At 42.9% G+C, this 11,068-nt stretch overlaps 1 long non-coding RNA gene across 1 annotated transcript; it reads left to right on the forward strand.

Moving 5' to 3' along the window:
• Nucleotides 1-240: 240 nt before the first annotated feature.
• Nucleotides 241-3,164, forward strand: LOC138117961 (uncharacterized). Its single transcript, XR_011154924.1, has 3 exons — nt 241-305; nt 736-833; nt 2,154-3,164. It is a non-coding gene; the product is annotated as an uncharacterized lncRNA (long non-coding RNA).
• The last annotated feature ends 7,904 nt before the right edge of the window (nt 3,165-11,068 follow it).

An 11,068-nucleotide genomic window follows, 5' to 3' on the forward strand; every position in this document is an offset into this window, starting at 1 on the left:
AAATCCAATCCCTGCAACCCAAAAGTGCTTTGTGATCTCTAAAGTGCTGTGCTGAAGAGGTGTCTGGGCTTGAATATTTTGCATTAACATTTCCTCCCCTGAGCTGAACTAATGCAGGAGCATCCTGCAGTGCAGCCATAGCCCCATCCAGCCTCAGCTGCTGCCAGCAGGGGGAACGCCCACGCTGATGGAGAATCTCTCAGCCCAGCTGCAGCACTCCTGATCCACACTAGTGGCCTCCTGGGCATGGATCCAGGGCCACCAATGGCCTCTGACTCCCTCAGCTGCACCAGCAGTAGAACAAGGTAGACATTGATAATTTTAAACTTTTCCCTACTGTTTTCCTCTTCTTGATTTTATCACACACCTTCCAGAGGGCTCCTCACACCTTGCCCAGCTTCCTTGGTCAAAAGCAGTCAGCTCTCCAACCAGATCTCCAGGTGAGACAGTGCTGCCTATGGCAGCATCTGGCAGCAGTGATGAGGAGTGGGCCAGGAAGGCTCCACAAATGAAGCCATCGAAGGCACCTTTTTCTCGTGCCCAAACATTCTACAGTGGGAACTCCAATTCTCCCACCTAGGCATCAGACAGGGTCCATAAACTGTGGGTGGAAGAAAAGAGGATGTATCACTACTGTTTGTCCTCAAGGGCTAGAGTGAAAACACCCTCCCCACTAACAGCAGGGGGGGAAATGCATTCTTGCACTGTAGCCTTTGTTTGCTCTATTACTTTTAGGCAACAACCTTTTAGTTCATTCACTTCCAAGACCGGAGGAAGAGAAAGGACACAGAAGAAGAAAGGACATATTCAGGGACTGGATTCCACAGCTACAGGTTCCATAACAAGCATGAAGGCAGATTTATGGCGTAGTTAATTAGCCTTTTTTAGTTTTTAGTTTGGTTTTTTTTTTTTTTTTTTGCATAGGACACATAAATGACAACCAGATAAACTGAAATGCCTTTTGTTTTTCTGAAAATGCACTGAAGAACAGAAGGACTCTGTTTTCTCTGTCACATTTTGGATGCTGTGCAATTCCTATGATACAGCTACTTGGGAGCTTCTGCAGCATTACCAAGCGAATTTACTGAGATTATAATTTTTACAATGGATAACCAAAGAATGCATTTAAATTATGAGCCTGACATGAATACAGTATTTAAGTATATTTAAAATTAGAAAAGTAGACACTTTCTTTACCTCAGTTTTAGTTCATATCTTATTGCAAGAAATAAATTCTGATGTTTAATTATTTACAGTCCTAATGGTGTTACTTTCCATTAATTGCTGAATACACATAATATTTTATTTATAGATAAATGTATCTTATGTTTGTTCAGGAGTGAGTGGAAAGCAATAATTAAATAAACACAAAATATCCAAATAAAAGTAAATAAATTAATTAATAATAACTGAAGGATAAAATTATATTAGTAGAAGAATTATCTCCTATTTGTGACTAAATTCTGCCAATAATATATTACTACTGTCTTCATATTTTGCACTGCCAAACTAGCTTGCCACTTCTGCCGTAATTCTTTATGAAAGATGTATTAAGGTCATGTCAGAATTTCTAAGTAATCAAAAATATTTCACAGTGGCAATGGTTAAGCATTAGAAACTAAAAAAGAATCCAACTACAGGATGACTTTACAAGAGCCAGTTTTGGTCACTGAATCCGAGAGTGTTGGAGCCTGTTAAATATTAACAGACAAGTGCTACAAATGGATTAACTCAGACTGTGAGTAGGTACAGTGAGAGACAAGCCCTTCATGCTGGATCTGAGTAGAACTGACAGTGCACTATTTGTTATACTTCTGAGGTGAAAGCAGAGAAGTGGATGCCTATTTGGTATTCAAAATGTTCAGACTTTTTGTCAGAACATAAAATAAGTGGGAATTACAGGAAATTTTTCAATATATAAGCAATGTTCCAAATTTGGCAGTTATAAAACACTGTAGATAAACATTATTGAATAATTCTTTTTAAATACACTTAAAAAAAATTACTTAACAAAAAATCTGAAAGCTAGTTTGTGATGGCTTTTTATCCGAGAAACCTAACTAGTGGGAACAAGAGGTCTGTTCTAGCATGTGGGAGGATGGTAGTAGCTTAATGAGTTTTCAATTAATTTTTGTCTGTTTTGATTTTTCCAGGAGTGTCACTTCAGACAGAGTTACTGAGATGCTACAGTGGTGTCTTGTTAGTACCATCCATGATGTTAGAGTTGAAGAATAATCCTGACCAGCTTCTATGACCTAAACTCTAAGCAGGGAAGCAGGGTTCTCTCTGGTAGAAACTCTGTGACTATACTCAGGTTATTTTGCCACAGGATTCCCCCCTGAGAGCTGTGGTGGGTGTCTGGGTGCAAGAGGCTGTGGGTTCTCCAGGCTGCTATGTACTGGTGGTACCCAGATTAAGTATTTCTCTCCAGTTTTGGACTGCTAAAAGCTTCTCAAGTCACTTAATATGGCTCATGCATCTCTTCATAAATCATAGAATCACACAATGGTTTGGGCTGAAAGGGACCATTAAAGGTCATCTAATCCAGCCCCCCTGCCCTTGGTAGGACATCTTTCACTAGATCAGGTTGCTCCGAGCTCCATCCAGCCTGGCCTTGAACACTTCCAGGGTTGGGGCATCCACAGCTTTTCTGGACAACTTGTTCCAGTGCCTCACCACCCTCACAGGTACAAATTTCTTCCTAATATCAATGTGTAAGAGTGAAATCATAATCAGTGACAGGATATTGGGATTCAGAGAGAAGCAGAAATGCAAACTTCAGCAGAAATGTCTTAGGGGCTTAAGCTGTTAGAGACCACCTGGAAAAAGGCCTGCACTCACAGCTCTGTGTGACCAGCCAAGGAAGGACTGAGGATGTCACAGCATGAGAAGAACTCCAGGCCTGGCCTGGGGACAATCACTCTGCTGCAGGCAGATCTGTCTTTGGAGAGACTTTGCACCCACCCTGTCGGAGATATGACCATGTATCTGTGTCAGCTGAGAGAACAGACTGCTTCTCACAGAAAGCAGTGAGTTGGGAAAGGGCTTGGTGGTGGCTGTAACACAGAAAAATCAACACATTAAAAAAAATGTCAAGCTGGGGCTGGAAGGTTATATTGGTTCCGTATGTGGCAATTTTAAGACTGTTACTAGAATAGTGTGTTGCCAAGAGGGATGTTGAAGAGGGGGGATTTAAAGAAAGGACACAAAAAAGGATCCAGAATGAGGAAAGGATTTTTAGAACTGTGTCATTCAGCTTGTTTGAGAAAGAGTAAGAGATGTTACAATCTTTTTAGATGGATATTTACACGTGAAAAAGTGCTGGTTTAGGAGTAACTTTTAACATTTTTCCCATGAATTCATGGGAAAAAGGGAGGAGGAAAACTTTAATAGGGTTGCAATCTGCTGTCAGCACTGTCTGCGGCTGCCTATTTGCTTTTTTAGTGATACAGGAGCAACACCCACACATTTCCCCTTCCTCCCTGGGAAAACAGCACAGCTCCTCCAGCCTGGCTCTTCCATTCTGCAGACAGCAGGTTACCAGGACTCAGCCGCTAGAAGCTGAACTCTGCCAGATAAGCTCAGACTTGAAATAGGACAGAATTTCCTTGAAATAAGGTAATTAACAGCTGGAATGATTTCGTAGGGGAAATGTACAGGCTCCAAAAATGAAATTAAGTGTCTTTCAAAATAGGCTCTCATCCAATTGGAAAGAAGAGCTTTATGCCCTGTTTATGCAGAAGACCAGAGTGAAAAACACAGGGGTTCCTTTCACCTCTACAGTCTGTGAAAAATACACCTGATGTTTATAGACACTTCAGTTCCTGATCATGCTGATTTTGCAGTAGTGTGTGTTCCTGAGCTGACTCGAGGCAGGAAGCAGCGCTGCTCTATTTGCTACTTGTCAAATTTGACAGTTAAAGGGAGGAGGGGAATGGATCACTTTCAAGAAAATAAAAATGCATTTTCTTCACTTTTCTTCTATAATATCAATCAGTGTAGCAGCTAGTTTAAAAACAACCAAAAAACCAAAAAAAGAGCAGAGAGGAAAAAACCAACATCCAGTACAAAATTTCATGCCTGTTTCATAAAATTTTCAAAATAAATATGTGGATGTAGAGAAATTCTACAGAAGAAAGAGGACAGTCAGATCTCAGTAACCCAGCTCTGGCAGTCTGCATTTCCTTTGGTTCCATCCCTTTTCATGTGGTGTGTCTGAGCAAAGCCCAGAGTGCCAATGGCTGTGCCTTGGCTGACATGGATAAGGATGCACCCAGGAGAAATGGAACTGCCATTGTGTCCTCCACTTTCTTCTCAGATCCTGATGCCTGCTGGCTATGAAATGGTGCTGTAGCACTTTTGCTTTACACATACACTGGCCAAGTCTTAATGTGCATTCAGAGCAAGCTGTTTTCCTTGGTCATGCCAGCTGCAATGCAGAGTAAAAGGAAAGGCAAACAGGCACTTAAATGGGCTTTGAAGCCCTCATTGCAATGCAGTAAGAATAAAAGCCTCTTTGCTGCAAAAAAAAAAAAAAAAAAAAAAAAAATCAATTTGCAGCAGCAGAGAGGCTCTTTCTTCACTGTATCCTCTGCTTACACTCGCACTTTTACTTGTTACGTTCCTCCACAAATTGACACCAGTTAAGACATAGCAGCATGTGTTGTCTAGTGCTATTACATGGCTGGCCTGGGAGAGCATCCCACTCCTCCACTCTCCTAACTCGTCTGGATCACCTGCCTTCCAGCATGCAGGTGGACATGACATGGAAGTGGCAAGACCTCCCTGCATCCGTCTGCTCAGTTGGGGCACAAGGCCAGGTACTGATTGGGCCAGGGGCACCTGCAGGTGCTGGCTGCATGTTCCACTCTGCACAGGTGGGTTTTGGTCACAGCTCTGCCAAAGGCTGTCTCAGCAGCTTTGGCCAGGCATTTCCATCCCTGAGCCTTTGCCTTTCTCCCCTCATCCTACAAGCTCCTCAGGTCTGGGGGTTTTTTCCTGTGCATGGCACAGACTTACACCAAATGACAAACAGTCTGTAAAACTCCCATGTCTCTCTGTTCCTCCCCTGGCCACATACATAGCTCCTCTACTACTCGATGTTTGTCCACCTAGTCAATCCAAGCAGGTTCCTGAGTACAGGACCACAGGTGTCTACCCTCACCTGCCCCGGCTCCCATTGTGGCTGAGCGATGCTCCCCAGAGCAGCTTCCAGGCACAGTCTGCCAGTGAAGGCAGCAGGGTGGCCACGGCTCGTGGGCAGTGTTCCTACAGCTGCCTCCATCTGCCAGCCAGATGGTGATACTGGCATGGACATGGGCTGTCCCACAGCAGGCAGTCCTGACTCCCAGGGAAGTTTCTGGGCATTTTTGAGTAGAGACACGTGTCCATGGTCAGCATGCCCGTGAGTCCATTTAGTCCCAATATGGTCACTGTCTGTCTGCAGACTGTGAGCAGCTGCACCCTGAGGGCAGGTCCAATAGATGTAAACTGGTTTTTAGAACCAAGCTGGAACGAACTTGTAGCCCAAAAGGAATGGGAGGTAAAGCAGCATCATATCCATTTTATTGCTTTCATTCCTCAGCTGTTCCAGAGACTGGAGTTGTTTCTGACATAATTAGGGCTCTACTGTTCTGCCTACAGAGCTCATGGTAAAGTTGTTGTGAAGAAACCCTGATAGCAGTTATCCTCTATTGCTAGAAGATTTCTGCAATCTTTTCCTTCATTTCCTTCATTTACTGAAGAGGATGGAATAAGAAAGTGGATCTTTATGTTGCACAAAATATATCAGAGCACTGGGAGCAGCATCTCAAAAGCAATAGATTTTAACTTTATGGGCAATTCTTGAATAACCAACTGTACAAAAATCTATATTTAAGTAAGAATTCCCAAAGTCTATAAACTTTATACTCCTGGCAGATTTTGTTTTTTGGTATTCTTATTACTCAGCTTTTAACCTGAGGTTGAGAAGCTGGGTAGAAAACATGAGGTAGTCCTAACTGCTATTTATATTATTCTAAATTATGGAAAACATAAGCTTTCTCTTGAAAAATGCTTGCACCACCTTTTTCCAAGCAGCGGCACAAAATCATTACACTTTCCAAAATTAATACGCTTGCTCCACTTTGGAAAAAAAGAATATGCCCATATCAGCATTTTATTTCAATAAGTTAAAAATTATTATCTCCAAATGTCAGATTCTACATGATGATTAATAGCAGTCAATTTTACCTCAAAACTGTCCAGTTTTTATTGTAAAAGTCTGTAGGTCTTAGTGGAGGACTTGAGCTCATAATGAAATTCAAAAATGCAGGTTTAGTTATTTTGCATTCTCAAGCTGTCAAGATGGTTGAACTAGTTTCTTGAAAAAGCAAGGTCAGGTTTGTGAGATGAAAATCCAACCACAAGATGGCATCTCGTTCTCACAGGAACATCCAGCAATGGGCAGGAATACTGCTGAAAACACAGTGAAACAGTGATAGGCAGTTCAGTAAAACAAAACCATTTTAGACAGGGCATTCGCTCATAGTGCTGCCCAGAATAGGGCTGGCATGAGACTGAAGTGAAATGTGGAGCAACAAGCATATCTTCCTCTCACCCCACCCAAACTGTGGTTGTGATCTAATGTTTTTAATTGCTGCAATTGAAATAGAAAAGAAGTCTGAATCCATCATGAGCATAATGCAGGCACTTTGGGGCTATTAAAGGGAAGGTGGATCACTAAAACTGGTTTGAGAACCTTTTGACTGTGAATTACTCCAAAAGACAGTCTGTGGCTGATGTTCTTAACAGGAAAATACTTCATCACTCTCAAGGATGAGACAACCCTTTCCTATAATTTCTCATTTCCAGTACATGCATAGTATCTGTGATATGTTTCCAGTTACCAAAGAGTGATGAGACACATAATAAAGCTATGGCTCAGCTGAGAATTACTTTAGTAATATTACCACAGGGAAAATGTGACTGGCTCTGGAATTGATATCATACGAAAGCTAAATTTAAAATCACACACAATTTAGCTGACATTGCAGTTTACAACAGAAGGCTCTAGAAAATAAATGTCTTTTATTTGTTATGTGTCCTATTAAATAGAACCTTTCCAGTCTCAAAGCACTGTATTAACTAAGGACATGAGTGCGGATCCTCTCTGACCTTAGACGTTTCTTTTTCCCCGAGTAACACTACACCAGAAGCAGTACCTCAGGGACCCCAGTGCCTTGGGGAATGTGCCCCCCAGCGCAGAGGGAGAGAAAAAGCAGCAGGGTTCCCTTCACAGTGCCCTCTGCTTCATGGCAGCAGCAGCATCCGCACATTCACCATGATCTGGTTTCAGCTAGGGTTTAAACAGGAGCCATGGGATGGAGGACATGGTAGGGAAGTAGTAGTTGTCTGCTTAGGCAGAAGCTGCCTGAAATCTCCCTCTTGGCCTAGGTCATGCCTGTCTGTGCTGGTGGTGGATGAGGTTACAGGCAGCCCCAAGAGCAGGGGAGTGGGGCCAAGGGCACAGAAAGCAGATGAGCTGAAAGGTGGATAGACTGGCCTGTGAAATCCCCTGAAACATCAGCCTATTTGGGCAAGAGCATCTTGTAAATCATGGTCCTTCCAAAGGCTGTTCCTCTAAGGGCACATGTACATGAGACCTTGCTCAGGCGCTGCCCTACTTGCTGCTGCTGTTCTGCTTGCTCTGAAGTGAAGTACCTTGTAAATGTCCTGTAAATCATAATCTAAGACAGCAAAAATACTGCATATGGCTGAAGCTGCAGTGAGAGTTTCAGGAGTCAGGCTGCTATCATCTGTATTGGATTGACAGTGCCTCTTCACAAAATTTTACATGGGCCCTCTAATGACCATGAGAGGTCATGAACCCCCCACAACAGCTCATCAGGCAGACAGCATCATGTTCCCCAGTAACATACTGAGGCTTCAGCTCATCTGCTCAACCGTGAATATTGACTGCTGAAGCACTTTTGTCCTACTGAAGGCTTTCACTAATGCACTGGACAAGTATCCTGCTGCAATTAGCATCTGAAATCTAAGAAACAAAAGCACAGCTCTCTTCAACTGTGGCTTGGAGAAATGCCTTATCAAAGTTTTCCCAAGCTCTGCCCCTTTTGTAGCTGTGTAAGAGACAAAACATTAAGTGAATGATTGTGTATTATTCCCATGTTTATTAGTGGGAGGAAACACTTTCCAAAGCTTTGTCTGTTCTTGAATAGAAAGAACCTTGAAATTAAAACAAAAACAAAAAAAAAAAAAAAAAGAGAAGTGTTCAGGAGATATCAGGGAAAATATAACTGAAATTGTCCTTTTTTTCCCCACAATGAATTCTGTGTTGTTTTTATCCAGCCTGTTTAAAAATGGATCTGTTCTGTTTGCAGTGGGAAAACAATAGTGTAGACAATTTACTCAGAACAATCACTTATTTGAGATCTGTTATAGTCAGAGAGCTCCAACAAAACCTGTGTCATCACGGAAGATCATGAATACTATTACACATCTGCACACAGAGAATGTGACATTCCTGACACTCCACTGCCATCTGAATAGAAGAAAAAATACTTTAGAACACACTTCAGAGCTGAGAGCGTCTTGCAAGAGCTTCCACAATTCAAAGCACTGGGGTTTTTTTGATAAAATTAATTATGAAAATTGCACTCAGATTTATTAATATTTTTGTTTCTAGTACTGTGGCTTAATTTCAGCTTTCTCCTCAGCATTGCTTTCACCCAGGAGAGCCGTGTTCCATCTTGTGCTGCACCAAACCCCTGACACTTGGAGAAAAGCCCACACTAAATGCCTCTCTTCTGGCAGAGCTCCTCAGAACTGGATCTTGCTCAGGTAGACATGACTGTTTTGCCTACATATCGTGAGTCTGAGCTTCCCAAGCTGAGTGGAAGCAAAAATGAGCCAGATTTGAGATCTTTGCATGTGGTCTTGGCAGCAGATCCTTCATTTACTAACACTTGAGAGCTGGGACTTCACAATAAAACTGTTTAGCCCCAAAGATTACCCCAGCTTCTACCTGTTACCAAATCTGGAAGCACACTGAGTTCTGGTGCCTGAACTAGAGCAAGCACCAACTATGAACAGGTATCTCCCCTCCACTCTGGTTCCCACAGAGGGAATGATCTGATGAGAGTTGCTATGTATCTGCAGGGAAATACAGGTGAAACTTCAGCTTAAATAGCTTACATGGAATGTTTTCCCAGAGGTTCAATAATATGAATCCATGTTCTAAAAAACGTGTGACATATATAGAATATAATACATGCAGGCTTCTCAGATTCCAAAATGAGTGGATCTTCACTAAGGTTATCCAAATAATTCAGAGATAGATTAAATAACAGATGCAACATGTACTTCCCCAACTTAGTATTTCTTCAAGTTGAAACTGGATCATCTAAGATATTCACACAAGTCCCATACCTCCCTTTCTGAACATTATGCTTCTTTTGCCACTGAGTATCAGCCTACCTGACATGGTGAGTTCTGTGGTTAAAAGATCTTCCCATTCATCATAATTTCTGCCAAAAGAGCCCTCTTGACTCTCTTTCTCCCTTTATCCCCACACTCCTCATGTGGCCCATTTGTTGAAATCTTCCCTAGAGCTGTGACCAGCACACAGTCAACACTAAGTGCAATGAGAACTCTCAGGGTCCAACGAAGTCATGACATCCAGCCTTTACCTTGAATCAGAGTTAGTTCCAATTTGGCAGTTGTCAGAAGGAAGGGAAGGGAAGGGAAGGGAAGGGAAGGGAAGGGAAGGGAAGGGAAGGGAAGGGAAGGGAAGGGAAGGGAAGGGAAGGGAAGGGAAGGGAAGGGAAGGGAAGGGAAGGGAAGGGAAGGGAAGGGAAGGGAAGGGAAGGGAAGGGAAGGGAAGGGAAGGGAAGGGAAGGGAAGGGAAGGGAAGGGAAGGGAAGGGAAGGGAAGGGAAGGGAAGGGAAGGGAAGGGAAGGGAAGGGAAGGGAAGGGAAGGGAAGGGAAGGGAAGGGATGCACAGCTAGTACAAGCTTGGTAATCCTGCCTCTGTGGCTCCACATTTCATATTGGTGTCACACCAGTACTACTTGTACCGGTTTGGCCAAATTTAGAAATATATACTCTGAGAGAAGGCACAACCACCCCTCCCCCACCAGGTTCGGGGAAAAAAAATAAATTTTCCTCGAAGGAAAGTGAAGAAGATAAAACTATTTATTTAACAAACACACGGGAAAGGAAAATAAGGCTAAATAATAAAATGTTTCGCTGTGGAGGAAAAACCTGGGAAAGTGTTAGAGTCCTCCCTTTGGTCTCCTCGGAGCTGGGGCTTGGGCCAGGGCCAGGCCCTCTGTGCCCGATGAAAAGTCCTCCCGATGTGCTCTGAGGTTGAAAGCAGTCCAGTAGCCAAGGGAGAAAATCTGGAATTCTAGAGAAGGAAAAGCAAAGTCCAACTCTCAGTCTCTCTCCGGAGAACCAGAAACTGAAAACAACTGGCCAAAAGCTGACTGGAAAGCAGCAAGCCGGGTGCTTCCTCGCTCCCCTGCCGCGGCTGGGGAAAAAAAAAACCTCCTATCTTTATGTGACCTTGAACAAGCTGCAAACTGCTTTGAGAAAGTTTTGCTCAGTTTTTTTCTTCTCCCTCTCAGGCTCAGTTTAGAGGCATAGAAAGGCACAAAAATTAATTTCTGGGCATAGGCAGCGATATGGGATACACATCATAACGTCACCCCAAGACACTACTACAGATTATAGTGAAAATCTCAGAAGCCACACATCAGAAGACCACCTTTCCTGCCCATGGCAGCAGCCTGTCAACAAATACTTATTTAATGGGGCTTCAGCTTTTCACCTAAAAAGCCACCCTCCAGACACATTTTCCCTTAGAGATGTTTTATCCAGACACTTCTTTCTAGGGAGAGCTTGTATTTTCTCCTCCTTATGCATCTATTCATTTGTGCTACAAGACTTGTGAATGTTTTAATATTTGTTCTGTTTTTACATGGTCCATAAGCACATTATTGAGACACAGAGTAAGTGTTTCAGTTCCAAATGCATACAGCCTGGGGACAGATCATGGACGCAGATG

The sequence above is a fragment of the Aphelocoma coerulescens genome, chromosome 1 (genome assembly GCF_041296385.1).
Source record: "Aphelocoma coerulescens isolate FSJ_1873_10779 chromosome 1, UR_Acoe_1.0, whole genome shotgun sequence".
NCBI lineage: Eukaryota > Metazoa > Chordata > Aves > Passeriformes > Corvidae > Aphelocoma > Aphelocoma coerulescens.